This window comes from Sceloporus undulatus, chromosome 2 (assembly GCF_019175285.1).
Source record: "Sceloporus undulatus isolate JIND9_A2432 ecotype Alabama chromosome 2, SceUnd_v1.1, whole genome shotgun sequence".
In the NCBI taxonomy this organism is placed as follows: domain Eukaryota; kingdom Metazoa; phylum Chordata; class Lepidosauria; order Squamata; family Phrynosomatidae; genus Sceloporus; species Sceloporus undulatus.
In genome coordinates this window covers 121,059,226-121,076,979 of record NC_056523.1, presented here as the reverse complement: position 1 = coordinate 121,076,979, position 17,754 = coordinate 121,059,226, and positions in this window count along the sequence as shown.

Genomic DNA, 17,754 nt, shown 5'->3' with positions numbered 1-17,754 from the left:
TTTATATAGTGCTGTAGATTTGTTCAAATCCCTGTTCAGCAAGAGAAACCCTTGGGTGTCTGGGAAGCTACACTCTCTCAATCTCAGAGGAAAGAAGTGGCAAACTCCTCTGAATAAATCTTGTCCCCTCCCTGTCCCCCCAAAACTGATAGGTTTGTTTTAGAGTCATAAGTCCTTTCCATAGGTTGGAAAGGACTTAAGAGGAAAAAATACACATGCTTGAAATTATGTGTTCAAATGTATTTATAGGAGAACAACATATGAGAAAACAACATACACCTGAAACAAACTGAATTGTCTCTTCCCAATCTGTATCACTCTTTCCCAGTCCACCTCTTGCCTACAGTGGGCACTTGGTATCCACTGGGGGGTTGGTTCCTGGACCTTCTGTGTATACTGAAATCCATGGATGCTCAAGTCCCATTATATACAATGGGGTAGAAAAAAAGATACCTCTTATGTAAAATGGTAAAATCAAAATTTGCTTTTTGGATTTATTTTTATATTTTTTTTTCAAGCTGTGGATAACATTTGAATCCATGGATGCAGAAGCCATGGGTAACATACAACAGGGATAGGAACTGTAATGCCTATGTGCAATGTGGCTCTTGAGATCCCTCTAGATGCCTTAAAGCCCATGACACACACATCCTATATTTTTAATGGATTTTGTTTCTCTTTGAAACACAAAACCTCTCCCATTAAACATACTTCAAAATACTATACTGGTGATAACAGTGAACAAACAAATCAAACATAAAAAGAGAAAACCCTGCCTCTGCCCTGCCATACAATATTGTGCAATATGGTACATAAGAATCAAGCTTTCTTAAAATATATGCTGTCACATTATTTGGGCAGAGGAGACCTTCTGATCCAACTTAAAATACTGTTGTGTTTCTATAGATACATGGAAGGCCAGCAGTCAGTTCCAACAAACAATGTTGGCCCATTTTGTCACCTGGGTTGAAGACAAGATGGCACCTCCTTTCTGCTTAATGGAGGGATGTCATTGGAAAAAAAAGCAGAATCTTTCTTCAGCACTGCTGATGAGAGCACCTTCCAATTCACCTGAGCATAGCAGGCTGCCTGAGGAAATGGCCAAATGGCTGCTACCACTGTGCCTACCCATACTACCCAGCATCTCCCTTATTTGCAAACTGTCTCTGTCCTCCTAATAATACAACTGTTTTTTCTTGTGGAGGGCATAGGTCAGTAGAATGGAAACTGTCAGTTATCCTTTTAACCTGATTCTGACCTTTTGCTACAATGTCCCAGTCAGACACTTTGGACAGATCTAATAGTGTTCTATCAATACCAGCTTTTAAAGCAATTTCTTTCACAGGTAATCCCTGTCAATAAAATGAAATGTAGAAATTGACAAAGCCTGTGTACAACTTGCTCTCACAAGGAAGGGAGTAGTTATACTTCATATGCAAGAGCAAAAAACTGTCATCAGAAATGCCCATTAAGGAAACTGAGTTCTTCATTCTTCTTTAACAAAAACAATATTGATTATAACTAACAGTTTCACACAAAATATCTATAGATTCTACTTTTAAAAAAGACTAACAGGGCTCTTTTTAAATTTAATGGCATAGTAATGTAAGTACCCAACCTTCTAGGAAAAATTTTGTGCTGCTGGGGAAAAAAAGACTTGCCAGTCAATACTCTCTTTATACACTCTCTGCATGGATAAATCCTTCCTTTGGGGTTTTATTCATATATTGAGGATTAATGAACATTTCAACTCTGGTTTTTTGTTTTTTTGTTTTTTGTTTTTTTTGTTTTTTGTTTTTTGTTTGGTGTGACTGGAGTCCATCCTAAATATGCAGCCAGAGGGGAAAATATTCCAGTAATGGAAAGCAGCTTGTTAGATGGAGAGATGCAGCTGGAGCAGAGGTAATATATACATTTCCTTAATGGCCTCATTTTATGGGCTAATATGATTTCTGCCACCTAGGAGTGCCAGTTTTTATTATTCACTTTGGCTTAAGATGCTAGTGTTTATCAGATACATTATACTATTACTATGTTTCTGTTTTCTAAACCTTTCATTTATATTTAAGGGATTGTTCTTTATTTCCTTAACTGCATTTCCTCTGGATAAGTGTTTATCAATCTTTGGTCACCCAGCTATTGGGAAATCAACCCTCAGAATTCCTGAGTACTGTACTGATCAAGGTAGCTGGGACTATTGAGATTTGAAGTCCATAATATCTGGGGGACTGAAGATCTTAAACACAGTTCTAGATGATTGCCCCCAAACTTGGAAAGTTACTTTTAAATAGTGATTAATTACAATTTCATTTCATTTTGCATTGCTTTAAAAGTAAAGAAAACAATTTTCTTTAGTTACTCCATCTAAAAAAAAACCCTGACTACAAGGCTGTGGTACATAATATATTTCTTTTCATCTTTCCTTCAACACTGGCAACAGAACATAAAGCAGCAGAAGGTGACAGTTCATTTCAATGATGTGATATTTCTCCAACACTACCTGCCACATAACCATTTAAAAGTAAATTTAGAAATTATGGTTGTATCATAAAATGATAGAAATTATTCCTTATTAAGTTTATAATGAAAAAGAGACAATTTTGTGGCTAACCAAAAATGACACATCTTAACCCAAGCACCTGAAAATCCCTTCATCAGCCCAAAATAAAAATGTAGTGTATCCATGTTCTCATGCAAGTTGAGGAGGCTTTTCTTGCAAACTCAGATGAAGGAATATGAATTCAGCTACTATTGGCATGCTGTACCTGTTACAGTGTCTAAATTTACTTACAGATCTGACAGCACAAAAGTTTCTTATGAAACTCACTGTACTCTGCCTCTGAAGTGGTTTTTGACCTCATCAGAGACAGGCTTATATCTCAGAAGGAGATCCTCCGGTACTGCTAACAGAGAAGAAAATTTTGTTGCATTTATTTTATCAGCTTTGTGGCCGAGAAAGTATCTGGCCTCTATTTGCATTAACTCTCCCTGTAGGTCATCTATATCTAAGGTAAACATTTAAAGGAAAATAGTGATGACATCATTTTTCTTCCCCTGCATGATTTTTACCATTTGTGCCTGATGAAGTAGCCAGTAGACTTTCAAAGCTAGCATGATGTATTTTTCTTCTCTTATAAGAGTATTGTTATGATGTGCATTTGGGGTTCCTTTGTATTTCATGACTGCAATAGGGATATACGTCATACAAATTTTCTTCTTGAAGGAAGCAAAGAACTGCTTTAGGAATTTTCAAAGACCATCCAATCTTCAAAAAAACACAGTTTTGTAACCTAATTGTAATTTGGGATTTTTGTTATTGTTGTGTGCCTTCCAGTCATTTCTGATTTAAGGTGACCCTAAGGCAAAACTATACAGTGTTTTTTGGGGGGCTGAGAGTGTTGAACCTGCCCAAGGTCACCCAGTGGCTGAGTAGGGAAGCTTACCCTGATCAACAGATAACATTTTTGCATGAACATAATTATCTGTATGGGAAATGCTGTTTTCATGGAAAACAAACTACTAAGGTGCAAAGATTTCTGTCAGTCCAGGATTCCTCTCATCAGGGTATTTCACCACTCAAAAACATGTGTTTTTTTTTACTTCTTACTCAGCGGCTCCATTGGCAATAATGTCTCTTGATATATTAAAAGCGTTTGATCATCTAGACTGGGAATACTTATTTGGTGTACTCCAGGAGATGAATTTTGGTACAGGATTTATTAAAGTCTTGAAATCTTTATACAGTGGCTCCCAGCAACTATTATTGTTAATAAATTAATCTCAAAACCCTTTCCTATACAGAGAGGGACAAACCAAGGCTGTCCCCTCTCTCCACTTCTATTCGCCATAGCTATTGAACCCTTAGCTAATTTCATTCGATGTAACCATAATATATTAGGTCCAAAGATTGGAGGCCAAATTAATAAATTAAATTTATTTGCAGATGACTTATTACTCATTTTAGAACTCCCTCATAAATCTTTTATAGAATTCAAAGTTATTTTAGATTCATTTGACCATTTTGCAGACCTTCAAATTAATTATACAAAATCTTAATTTTTATGTTTTAATATGACTTCTGACTAGCAGAATACACTACAAAAGTTAACAAACTTACAATTATATCCATCCGGGTTTACATATCTGGGTGTATATTTGACCAAAGATATCAATCAACTTACTTTATATAAATATAAAAATGTCACTAGTTGGATTATTGCAAAATTAAAAGGATGGAAACATCTATTCCCCTAGATGTTAGGGAGAATTGCTCTTGTGAAAATGTTTATTGCCCCTCACCTTTTTTTTTTTATTCCAAATACCTATGTCTCCTTGAACCTTGAGAATTAAAAAGTGGCAAAAATTGATTAATTCATATATTTTCAATAATAAAAAACCTCATTTTTCTGAATCTATCAAATTCCTTCCTTCAAACATTGGGGGGGGGGGGGTAGCCATTCCGGATTTACAATTATACTTTACAGCTTTTCAACTATTGCAGGCAATTCCTTTAATGAAATAAAGTATTAATATCTCATGGGTAAAAATGGAACTTAATGTAGATCTACACACCTATTACAGCATTTAAAAAAAACTATCAGGAAAAGAGATTAAAGAACTAAACAACCCCTGGTTTAAAACTACTATTGAGATCTAGTAAAAATAGAATGATATTCTCTCTCCAGAATTGGCACCTAACCGTCTGTTTTTATATCACCCAAATTTTTTTCATGTAGACAAATTCTGGCAATACAAAGGTTGGGAAGAAAAGAGAATTTATCAAATTAAAAATCTCGTTAAGAATAATAAACTCAAATCAGTTGAAGACTTAGCATCATCTCTAGATCCATTATCGATTTTGTGGTTTCAATTTATGCAACTAAAATGCTTGCTCAAGAAAGGGGAAAGTTTGAGATCTGTGACTCCCTTTGAAAATTTGTGTAATGACCCTAGTGGAAATAGTAAAGGCTCAGTCTCCCACATATATCATCTTATCTTGACAAACTCCTATCAGGATACCATATGTACAGTGGACCCTTGCCTTACGCGGGGAATCTGTTCCAGACCACCTCCCCCCGCGTAAGGCGAATTCCGCCTATCCTTGAGCCCCATTCATTTGAATGGGACTCGTGTGCATGGCGGCGCAGTGGTACAGCAGTGCGCGCACCATGGGCACACACTCCATTCATCTGAATGGGATGTACCACCCCTTGCACCCCATGTGTTCCCTGTGGCTTGAGTGTGTGTGCTCAAAGCTGCATATAGTATGCCCGCGCATAACGCGGGCGTGCTGTACTAAAACATTGTGGGAAAGTAAACTGAATATATCAATCTTGGAATCAGACTGGTATGCTATTTGGTCATCTAATGTACAGTATTGAAGTCAAGATCAGCTTTAACCAGAGAGAACTTTCTAAAGCTAGTACATAAATGGTATTTAACTCCTATTAGAAAATCACAGATGATAAATTCTATATCACTCCTATGTTGGAGAGGTTGTCCAGTCTTAGGGACTTATATCCATATGTGGTTAGACTGTTTTAAAATTAACCACTTCTGCCATGATGTGATCAACCAAATTGCTTTAATTACAAACAAAAAATAATCTGCTCGATTAGAAGTGGCTAATAATTGGAAAACAGGTTTTGTATCCCTCGATAGTTGGTGGAAAAGAGTTTGGGATCAATGGCTTATGGAGAAATTATTAGAAAATATGAAATATAACTCAAAACAACAAAATCAAGACCCTTTCAGGAAAAATGGTTTCTCCTTATAGATTACATTAATACAAATTTTATATCCGTTTCTCCTCCATCTAGCCGCTGTTCTCTGTGGTCAGATGTATTTTAAATAATTTGAATTGTATAGTTTTTTGTGGGTTTTTCGGGCTATGTGGCCATGTTCTAGCAGAGTTTCTTTCTGACGTTTCGCCAGCATCTGTGGCTGGCATCTTCAGAGAATGCTTTGCCTGGAAAATTGGGTATATATATATACTGTGTGAGTCTGGGAATGCAGGAGTGATTTGCATGTGTATTGTTCTGTGCTGATGGCTGGCCTCAGGCTGGGAGGCTAATGCAAACGAGGATTAATGTCTGCTAATTGGTGATCATTATCTGCTGGGAAAGCCCCTGACTCTGAGTGGTTTCCTATTTGCATTTGCTAAGTCCTCATTTTGCTATTCCTCAGGACTGGTAGCCAAATTTTGTTCACTTTAAGGGTTTCTTCTTTCCGGTTGAAATTGTCTAGGTGTTTGTGGATTTCAATGGCTTCCCTGTGCATCCTGACATGGTATTGGTTGGCATGATCCTGAACTTTGGTGTTTTCAAACAGTATTTTATGCCCAGGATGGTTTGTGGCATGTCCTTCTACTGCTGATTTTTCTGGCTGGCCCAGTCTACAGTGTTTCTCGTGTTCCTTGATTCTTGTTTGCACACTGCGTTTAGTGGTGCCTATGTAGACTTTTCTGCAGCTGCATGGTATGCAGTAAACTCCTGCAGCTGTGAGAGGGTCTCTCTGGTCCTTGGCTGAGCGAATTTGAATTGTGTAAAACCTTAATAAGGAATACCTTATTAATTTTAATAAGGAAGGATTTTCAATGATTTGGAATTTTTTATATCATTGTCTTATGATTGTAAGATTTTGTATGATATATTTTGAATAATTTTTATTTAAAAACATGTGTGTGTGTGTGTGTGTGTATACACACACACAAATATTTTTTTCCATCCTATATTTGAAAAATTGAACTTTTCTGAGTGGCTGGGCCTCTAAAGTGTATTAGAGATTCTATTGGCACCTTCATTGTCACTGAATTAGACATCTTATACATTCTGCTGATGATGGTATTTCCTAAATGTAACTATAGTTTCTTAGCCTGCATGATTTCTCTGTGTTTTCAAAGAGTACTGAAAATGTTGAATCTAGGCCAGTGATGGTGAACCTTTCAGTGACTGAGGTCCCAAACAGACTGGCCAAAATAAAGCTCCTTCGGGTCACTTGAGAGGTATGGTGTTTAAATGACACACACATCTTAAGAGGCCAGAAGCTGTGCCAAAGCTGTGCTCCAATCCTCGGGACTAGTGTGTAGTTTTGGCGCGGCTTCCGGCTTCTTAGGACATATGCAGCATTTAAACAGCACACTTCCAAAGAGGCCCAAAGCAGCTATATTTTGGCTTGTCTATTTGGGCCCTGTGTGTCCAAACTCAAAGGCATTCCTGCACTGGGTGCACTGCTGGGCAGCAGGACTTCTGGGTGGGATGGGATTCTGGGGGTGAGACTTCCACCTTCTTCTCTTCCTCCTGCAGGGGGAAGAAGAGGAACAGGTGTGCACCTGTTCTGTGTTTTCAAAGAGTACTGAAAATGTTGAATCTAGGCCAGTGATGGTGAACCTTTTAGTGACCTTCCTGTCTCTTCGTGTGCCCTCAAAAATGGCTGTGGATGCCAGAGAGGACATGCATGGCTTTATTACAAATAAAGTTTAATCCTTCAAGAAAACACAATTAATTTCCAAAATGCTATGGACACAGTCTCTTCAACCAATCATGTTAGCACAGGTATGGTATAAGATCATGATAATGGAAATAATTCCCCATGAGTGCCACAGAGACTGTTTGGATTGATCCCTGATTAAAAATAAAATAAAAATAAAACTCTGTTCAGTTACAAAGACCTTTGAGGTTCTGTATTGGCTATCATCTTCTCTCCCAGTTTGACAGGGATGGTTCCAATTAACCTTTGTTATCTTATTTTTTTTTCTGCTGCATTTAATTTTCAGAGTTTCTCTCTGCTCCTCCCAATCCTTCCCATTTTCAGCAGGGGGAAGGGGGTTAGAATCTTGCCATTTCCAGCAGGCTCAGGTAAAATAAAATTGATGCAGCCTCTCCTAACTCAGATGTTTTTCTTGTTAATAACCTGATTATTGATTGAATTAATTGACTACTTTGATTTATAGACTGATAGAGCTGGAAGAAACCACAAGTATGTCACCTTTTCCCCAGAGTGGGACACAAGATGGCTCACAAGAGGAAGTATTTGAAAATGATAAAATGCAATCAAAATGCAGTTAAAATTATGGCTTTAAAACAGTATAATAAATATAAATAAATATAAATAAATATAAATAATTTATTTCTATCCCGCCCAATTAACAAGGAATCCGGGCGGCTAACAAGAGTGAAGATACAATAAAAATACAATAAAAACAAACTAATCCCTTCCCAGCCCCCTAGCAATACAAAACAGCCAATAACAATAAGCAATATCCATACAGTGGCAATCAATAGGAAAACATAAGAACATTACAAATCAAACAAGGTTCAAGAAAATCCTTTTCCCAGCTCCTCAACATAAGTCCACATAAAAACAATATTAAACAAATTAAATATAAACATAACATAGAACCTAACAGAAAAACATAAAAATAGGCACAAACAGAGGTTTTGAGGCCTCTGCCAGGCCAATACCCCAGGAGCCGACACAGGTGCCTCCTCTTGCAAGCAAGGGACCGATGGAGTGGGTGGTGGGGGAAGGCACAAGCGGAGGTTTTGAGGCCTCTGCCAGGCCAATGCCCCAGGAGCTGACACAGGTGCCTCCTTTCCTCCTCTTGCAAGCAAGGGACCGATGGAGTGGGTGTATAAAATCATTAAAAATGGCAGATCTTTTGCAGTAGTTGCAGGGGGCCAGACTTCTTCTCCTATTTCCTTATCTGTTGGAGTTCCCCAGGGCTCTGTTCTGGGTCCCCTTCTGTTTTCTCTCTACACACTGTCCTTAGGAAAACTCATTAGCTCTTTTGGCTTTTCCTACCATCTGTATGCTGATGACACCCAGCTGTATCTTTCCACCCCTGACCTTTCTCCAAGGCTTGAACAGCAAGTTTCGTCTTGCCTCACAGCTGTCTTGCAGTGGATGCGCCATTGGCGTTGGAAGCCCAACATGTCCAAGACAGAGCTTCTTGTCTTTCCTCCTAAGCCCACCCTTCAACTCTCCTTTTCTATCTCCGTGGACAACATTTCTATTCAACCAGTCCAGCAAGCCTGCAGTCTTGGTTTTATCTTTGACTCTTCTCTGTCGTGTATCCCTCAGATCCAGACCACAGCCAAGGCTTGTAGATTCTTTTTGTACAATATTGCCAAAATCTGACCATATCTCTCCGCCTCTACTGCCAAGATCCTGGTTCATTCCCTAGTGATCTCACGACTTGATTACTGTAACGTCCTCCTGGCTGGGCTTCCTCTTTCTCACCTCCGTCCTTTAATCTCTGTTCAGCATTCAGCTGCACGCATTATCACTTCCACCCACCGCTCTGACCACATCTCTTCTGTGTTGGCATCCCTTCACTGGCTCCCCCTCCCTTTCCGCATTCAGTATAAGCTCCTGCTGTCGACATTTAAAGCCCTCCATGGACTGGCCCCTCCTTATTTATCAGACCTTCTTGCTCCTCACCTTCCCACCAGGGCCCTCCGTTCTGGTAGTCAAGGTCTGCTGTCTCAGGCCAGGATTTCCTCTGCCCCATCCCAGATTCGCCCCTTTTCATTTGCTGCCCCTCACTCCTGGAACCTTCTTCCCCCACAAGCAAGAGCCATCACTTCTTTAACCAGCTTCAAAACGGAGTTGAAAACCATCCTATTCAGAGAAGCCTTCCCAGGCATCGCATAATTGTCGCTTACTATGTTCTGTTGTTGGCTGTTTATCGATCCATTTCCTGTATTGCTATGTACTGTATATGTATTATCCTACTTGTGAGTATGTATTTTCCTTGGATAATGATTAACCTTCCATTTTGAAGCCAAGTCCTCCCTCCAGTCCATCTGCCTTGGTCCAGGCCTCGGAGGTAGAGAGGAACTGCTGGACCTCTTACCCTTTCCCTCCACCACTCCCTTCTCCTTCTGTGTCATGTCTTTTTAGATTGTAAGCCCGAGGGCAGGGAACTGTCTAACTAAAAAGATTGCATGTACAGCGCTGTGTAAATTTACAGCACTTCATAAATAAAGGTTAATAATAATAATAATAATAATAATAATAATAATAATAATAAGCTTTTAAAAATAGAGTACCCCCATAAGAAGCCTCCATGCAAGTAATAACACATTAAAAACCTGTTTGAACTTGACCACAATCTGATGCTGCTTGGTTGCATATCTATAAAATGTAGACCATGGAGACATAACTTTCTGTTCCCCCTTTTTGGCCCCTTTACTTCATTTTGGGGATGAAGCTGCAGGTGTTGCAGGTAATTGATCTATTTGGGGTATGTAAGATTAACTTGAGATGATTTTCTACTCCCATGGAGGCCATCAGGGGCTAGAGAATGCTTCAGAGACACAGGAGAATATGCAGGGTCACAAGAATTCCCTTTTGGCTTCATGTGACCCTGTGTCCATTCCTTCTTTAAGAGCAACATCTCAGTGATAATTCTAAATTGTACAACCACATAGATTTTTTTTTCCTGGTAAGTTCAGGACCATTTGAGGTCCATAGATGCTTTCTGAAATGCATTTAATGACCCATTTTCATTGTAATTATTTTAATTACATTTCTGCTATTGCCATGTTAAATAAAATGTAGCATTAAGACAGCAGGGGTCCAAGTACAGTTTAGTATTAAATGAAAATTAACAACACCAAAACATGCCTCCTCATTAGTTTCTGGGCATCTCTTTCCAGTACACTCAGCATAAAAGTAATTCTTGAACAGAACTTGCCATAGAGTCAATTGCTTGCTTGGGCTAATGAATGTATTTACTAGACAACTGGAAATAGTTTTAAAAGGGTTTTTTTTTAACCAGTTTCCTGAGCAATTATTGAATCTGACAAGACAGGCATATGTTTTTAAAAATCAGGTAGATCAGGTTTCAGAAGAATAGTTCATAAGAAGAAGTAGAGATAGGAAAACTTGGGACTTTCACTTTGTTGTGCATTCATTTTCTAGAAACGTGCCCTTTTCAAACTGATTCTTGAAAAATGAATGGCAACTATATGCTCTGTCATCTGCATGGGCCAAAAAGTTTAGGTGTAGCTACTCCCAGCAGGGAGAGGAAGTACAGTACCTGCCTGCAACACAGATACTGATTCTTGAGGCAAGAAACATGTGGCAGCCCTAATTCATAACTAATGCATGGTCAGATCAAGGTCTTTCAGTGCTCCCAGCCCTAGGGTTAGATGGCTGAATCTCTGTTTTGGTGATTGTTTAATATGTTGTTAGCTTATTTAAATTACAAGCAATCAATTGATAGATGAAGGGAATGCTGTGGATATAGTATATCTTGATTTCAGTAAGGCCTTTGACAAAGTTTCCCAGGACATTTTTGCAAGCAAACTTGTAAAATGTGGGCTAGAAAAGGTAACTTACATGCATTAGTAATTGGTTGACTGGCCAAATCCAAAGGGTGCTCAACAATGGTTCCTTTTCATCCTGGAAAAGTCCCACAGGGCTCTGTCCTGGGGCCAGTGCTATTAAACATTTTTATCAATGACTTGGATGACAGAATTGGGGGCATACTTACCAAATTTACAGATGACACCAAATTAGGAGGAATAGCTAATACTCCAGAGGACAGGATCAAAATTCAAAACAACTTGAATAGACAAGAAAGCTGGGCCAAAGCTAACAAAATGAAGTTCAACACGGAGAAATGTAAGGTACTGCACTTAGGGCAGAAAAATGAAATGCACAGATATAGAATGGGGGACACCTGGCTGAACGAGACTACATGTGAAAGGGATCTAGGAGTCCAAGTAGACCACAAGTTGAACATGAGTCAACAGTGCAATGCGACAGCTAACAAGGCCAATGCAATTTTAGGCTGCATCAACAGAAGTATAGTGTCTAGTTCAAGAGAGGTAATAGGGCCACTGTATTCTGCTTTGGTCAGGCCCCACCTGGAATATTGTGTCCAGGTCGGGAAAACACAATTCAAAAAGGATGTTGAGAAACTGGAGCATGTCCAAAGAAGGGCGACTAAAATGGTGAAGGGTTTGGAAACCATGTCACATGAGGAACGACTAAGACAGCTGAGAATGTTTAGCCTGGAGAAGAGAAGGTTAAGAGGTGATATGATAGCTCTGTTTAAATATTTGAAGTGATGTCATATTGAGGAGGGAACAAGCTTGTTTTCTGCCTTTCCAGAGAACAGGACCCGGAACAATGGACGCAAGCCCCAGGAAAAGAGATTCCACTCAACATTAGGTGGAACTTCCTGACAGTAAGGGCTGTTCGACAGTGGAAAACACTCCCTCACCCTCAGAGTGTAGTGGAATCTCCTTCCTTGGAGATCTTTAAGCAGAGGCTGGATGGCCATCTGTTGGGGATGCTTAGATTGAGAGTTTCTGTATGGCAGAATGGGGTTGGACTGGATGGCCCTCGTGTCTCTTCCAACTCTATGATTCTATGATTCTATAATTTTAATATTGTAACCATTTAATTCTATTTTAATGTATTACTTTTCTATGTTTTTAATTGTTCTGTTCTTTAAATATTGTGAGCTGCTGTGGGTCCAAATTCTAGGGAAAATAATAATGCTGATAACAATTTAAATTGTTTTACTATTTTAAACCTTTTTGGCTTGTTTTAATGCTATTTCTATGCCACCCTGCTATCTCTTTATATAGGATGGGGTAAATACCCTAAAGGCATCAAATCACATCTGATCTTGGCAACTAAACTGCATTAGCCTTGGTTAATAATTGTTCCCTGTCAGCAGCTCACCATCTCTTTACGGTAGCCCTGCTATTTCCTTGATCTTCCACTTACTCTGAAAATAGCCAAGGGAAAACTTTCTATTATTTTAACCTATCTAACAAACCTGAGGAGAGCCAGCATGGAGTCATGGTTTCAGGAGTGAACCAGAATCTGAATCCCTGTTTAGCCATGGACATTCATTAGGTAGCTTTGTGGTACTCTTTTGCATTTTGTCTCCTAGAGTCCTGTAGGCTGGTTACAATTATAATGTATGCTATATATTGTATATTATATGTATTTAACACCAACTGTTATATTAACACCAAGTGTTCAGTGTGATTTGAAATCTATGGTTGGAAATCTAATGGTGAAATATGCTGGTGTACTAGGGAGAACCAGCATAGTGTGGTGGTTTGATTGTTTGGCTAAAACTGTGGGCCCGAACAGACAGGCCAAAATAAAGCTGCTTCGGGTCATTTTGGAGGTATGCTGTTTTAATGACACACACATCCTAAGAGGCTAGAAGCTGCACCAAAGCTGCACTCCAGCCCTTAGGACTGGAGTATGTATTTGTCATGGTTTCTGGCCTCTTAGGACACATGCATCATTTAAACAGCATACATCCAAAGTGACCCAAAGCAGATTTATTTTGGCCTGTTTGTTCAGGCCCTGTAAGAGATCAGGGTCTGAGTATCTGCTTAGCCTTAGAAATCCACTACCTCATCTGAACAATCCTTTCCAAGAAAGCCATATGATACGGACATCTTAAGGTGGAGTCAAATTGAAGGCACAGCATATATACTTTTGGGGATATAGTAGAAGGAAGGCTTTCTTGTGCAATGCCCCTTTCCTTACAAATCCATCTTGATGACACTGGTATCTTCTCCCACAGGCAATTGTGGCTGAGGGAGAGCAGTTGGTTTCTGGACAGTATCTGGCAACTGAAATACAGTTATGAGAAAGGAACAGCCATCACCCTCTTATTTCTTCAATGAGTACCCAGGATATACTGGCAGTCTGGGAAGTGGTTGTTACTTTCTCACTGCTGCACAGGTAACCCTGTCCTTGCCCTGTGGGAGGAAGTGTAAGCCTAGTCAATAAAGAAGGTTACTTTATGCTTATGTCAGAGTGCTATTTATTATTGGCCAATAACTGTAACTGAATCAGGACCAAAGATTTTTAGTCTGACTATCTATTTTAGCAACATATCTCTTAGACTCAAAGAGATACTCTGAAGGAACAGATACTCAAATGAAATAGACTACATCAAGTATCCTATCACATCATGTATTCTCTAATCTTTCTAAGTATTGACTTTTAAATTTCCATTTAGACATCTGTTTGGGAAATTGTTAACCATTTTTACTGTGACATGAAACAGTGTTATTGAACTAGTGATCACCCTTTTTAAAGCACTGGCAGAAGTCTGTGTGTGTTGTGCAAGCAGTTGCAAAAACACTTGCGCTATTTGTTAGCAGGGATCTTCATTTCAGCAGTGTTATTTTTATCCAGGTATATATATTCCTCCACTTTTATTCTACTTCTTTGCTCCTAGACAGCTCATGCCATAAGATCAAACATATATCAAGAAAACCATCTGTAATGGTTTATTTTTTAATTTAAAATTGTACAGTCTGTGAATAAAATCAAATATGTTACAAAAATAAAATCAATATCATATATTTTATCTTAGAAATCTGTGCCAGTTTCAGAAGATTTGCCTTCCTAATCACTGAGTTTACTATCATAATGTAATAATAGTTTATTAATAACAATGTCACCATAATTATCATCACAGTCAGGTCAGGTCTGTATATGTAAATTGGTAAGAATAGAAACCATTTATTTTCAGTAAAAATGGAAATATGTACTTCTGATCAGGGCTAGCCCAAGTCATTTTGCTGTCTGAAACAAAGGATAATGTGGAGAAAAAATGTGTTCATTTGGTGCCTGAATCATACTTCAACATGGTTTATGATACTTGAGGGCAACTGGCTCCTGTAGGAGGTGCCAGACACGCCACAGGACATACACACATATTTCTGTTCTCCCAAAAGTACTTGCCCATCTGCTATCACATGGGGCAGCCCTGTTCCTGGTTGTTTTTATTCAGCAGCAGTACTTGCCTTGCTATCATCTTGGCTGCAGAATCTCTCTCTGAAAGTCTGCATTTTTTTCCCTACCCTTGTTTCTGCTTTTGCCTGAAATCTGTTTTACATGAAAGGCAGATACATTTATTTATATAAGCTTTCACAAATACAGTATGTTCCACATGGAGTATACTAATAGTTCGTTGGAGATTTAACCATCCATGAACATTGATATTTGTCAGAGAGCCAGGCAGCCAGGCATCTCCCATTCTGGGCTGTTTAGAATGGATTTGGAATAACACTGTGCTAATAAATGCCACCCTTTGAGAAGCATTAATTATTGTCAAAGGCAATAGAAAGCACAACTGTGTGGAACAAGGCAACTTGAAGGAGCAATGGATTTGCAAAGAAATGAATTCAGTAAAATAAGAAATTATCACACCTTTGGAAAGCCACTATTTACTGGTTTTTTTCAACAATTCCTTGATTATCTCTGCATTCTGAGAAAGGATTTATAAGCCTGTGGATCCCCCCCCCACTTCCTTCCTGCTTTCATGTAGCAGTGGGGAAAATAAGAACCACTTAGTACTGGATATAGGAAAAGCCCAGGAGGTAGTGGGAATGAAGGTCAACAAGACAGATTTATTGAATCCGACTTACTGGGCTTAGCTCATCTTTGTTAGTCTGCGGTTCAAATTCCTACAGGATTCTTCCCTGAACCCAATTTCACTTGAATTATCTCTGCAAGGAGACTACAGAAAATCCTCTCATTTTGAGAAATGAGTGTAAGTACACCTTGAGACCCATTAGAAAGTTATTTAGTAGACATAAAATTATTTCATAGCTATAGAAAGTCTGCAGAGGTAACAGGTTTTTACTCCATCTAATTCATTTAATCTGAAATATCTTTTTTTGACCTCATCATTACCACTCTTTGAAGTGTTCAGTGAATTATGAGCACATACATTCAACATACTGTCTAGTCTATACAGTATCAGAATATTTCTTTAAACATTTTCATTGTATATTATGTGTGGCTAAGATAAAGCTACAGCATGGGTTTATGGAACAGCATGTTAAATGTGGCACTCATTGAATCAATACATGAATTTTACTGATGAATCTTTAGAAGTACCTTTGTAAAACCCAGGAACTTTCTCCCAGATGAGGTGAGCACAAGAAATCCTGGGTAAAATGTTCATATTCAATTCATATTAGTGTTATTATTGTAACTTCCTACTCAGTGATAAGTAGGGATGGAATAGGAATTCATTGGATTCAAACTTCTGTACAGAAATGTCTGTTTAGGACTTCCTGGGCCACTCAGCAGCTTGCATCACATTGCTTTGAAATCTGCACATTTTTCAGGCTTCGCAACATGTTTGAAACCAAATATGCACAACTAAGAATGCATAGACAAATGACTATTTCAAACTTATATACAAGTATGCAAAATGCATACAGTTGTGAATGTTCTGAAAAACAAGTTTTAAAAAATTATGCACAGATATCCAGAAAGGAAGGCCCCCATGGGAACAAGGTTTCCACACCCAAGAAAAACATTTTACAACTCTTTGTTGTAACACAACCCAAGCTGAGATTCTGTGGGGGAGGGTTCATAGTTGCACCAAAAAGCACTGGATTGTTGTTGTTTCTGTGTCCCTTCAAGTTGTTTCTGATTTATGGTAACCAATCCTACTAGTTCCTGGCAGGACTAGTTCAGACAGGTTTGCCATTTCATTCTTCTGAGGCTGAGAGAGTGTGATTTGTCCAAAATCACCCAATGGATCTCCATGCCCAAGTAGGTATTTGAAGCCAGTCTCTTAAAATCCTAGATACAATACAATATGTAGGCTCTTTAGCCCATGGCTAGTTCTTTGGTTCATTGTCACACATCGGTGGGGTGGAAATTAAACATTCAGCAGGCTAAGCACCTTTAAATCTTTCTTTTTGGACTATTTCCCAGCTACCATGGCCGGTGGCCATGTTGGCAAAAGAACTGTGGGAATTGTAGTCTGAGAGTGACAGGTGGGGATTTGAGGGTGTGCACTGCCACTGACAGAAACCATCCCCCCAAACTCACCACCAAACAACAGAAAGTCTTCAAGATAGTTGTGCTGAACCAAAGGAAATGGTTCCAGAGGCACACATCTCAGACACAGAACCTTACCATACAGGGGCTCCACGGAATGGGATAAGGATAGAACAGAAGGGGCCAGGAACAAGTGGGAAAAGAGTGGGGGACCCATTTTACTGCACACAGAAGTCCCTCACTCATTCCCTTCCCTTCCATTCCATTCCCAATCCGTCCCAGAGGAAGCAATTTTTGAGAACTGGACACATAGTAGGGTTGCCTGGGGGCGGAGAGACCGCATGCCCTGCAACCCTACTATGTGATGGCGGTGTAACAATGGTCGTGCCCCATGTACACGGGCGCTGCCACTGTGATGTAAGCACTGTGTGGCATCCGAGCAGCATCCACATGGCGCCGCACAGCGCTTATGTCGCAAGTGCGACAAAGGTGCACTCACGACATCACTGTGGCGTCACACAAAGAATCGGAAATTTTGGATTCTTTTTGCTCAGCAGTGGCGGCATGCCATTTGGGGGCTGCGCCATCCCTGAGGAGCAAAAACGGGTGCCAGCAGACTATCGTTTCTTGGCAGTCTGTCCCGCGCCTATGCTTGTTGAATTTGGATGCCATTTTCCTGACTTGGACAGTGCTGAACTCTGAGACTTAAGGCTTGTATTTGCTAAACTAAAGTAAATGCTGAATTGTAAACTACTATGTGACTGAGCTTTCTCATTAGTTGCTGGCTATCAGGTGGAATCAGCCTTTGGTTGGTTGCCCAGACTGTACTTGGAAGAGAAACAAGGATGGGGGTTGTGGAGCCTGGGCAGATGATGGGGAATTTAAAGGAAGATGGAATAGGATGGTGGAGGAGGATGGAAGAGACATGGCAGACGGAGAGAGAGGATGAGAGCCAGC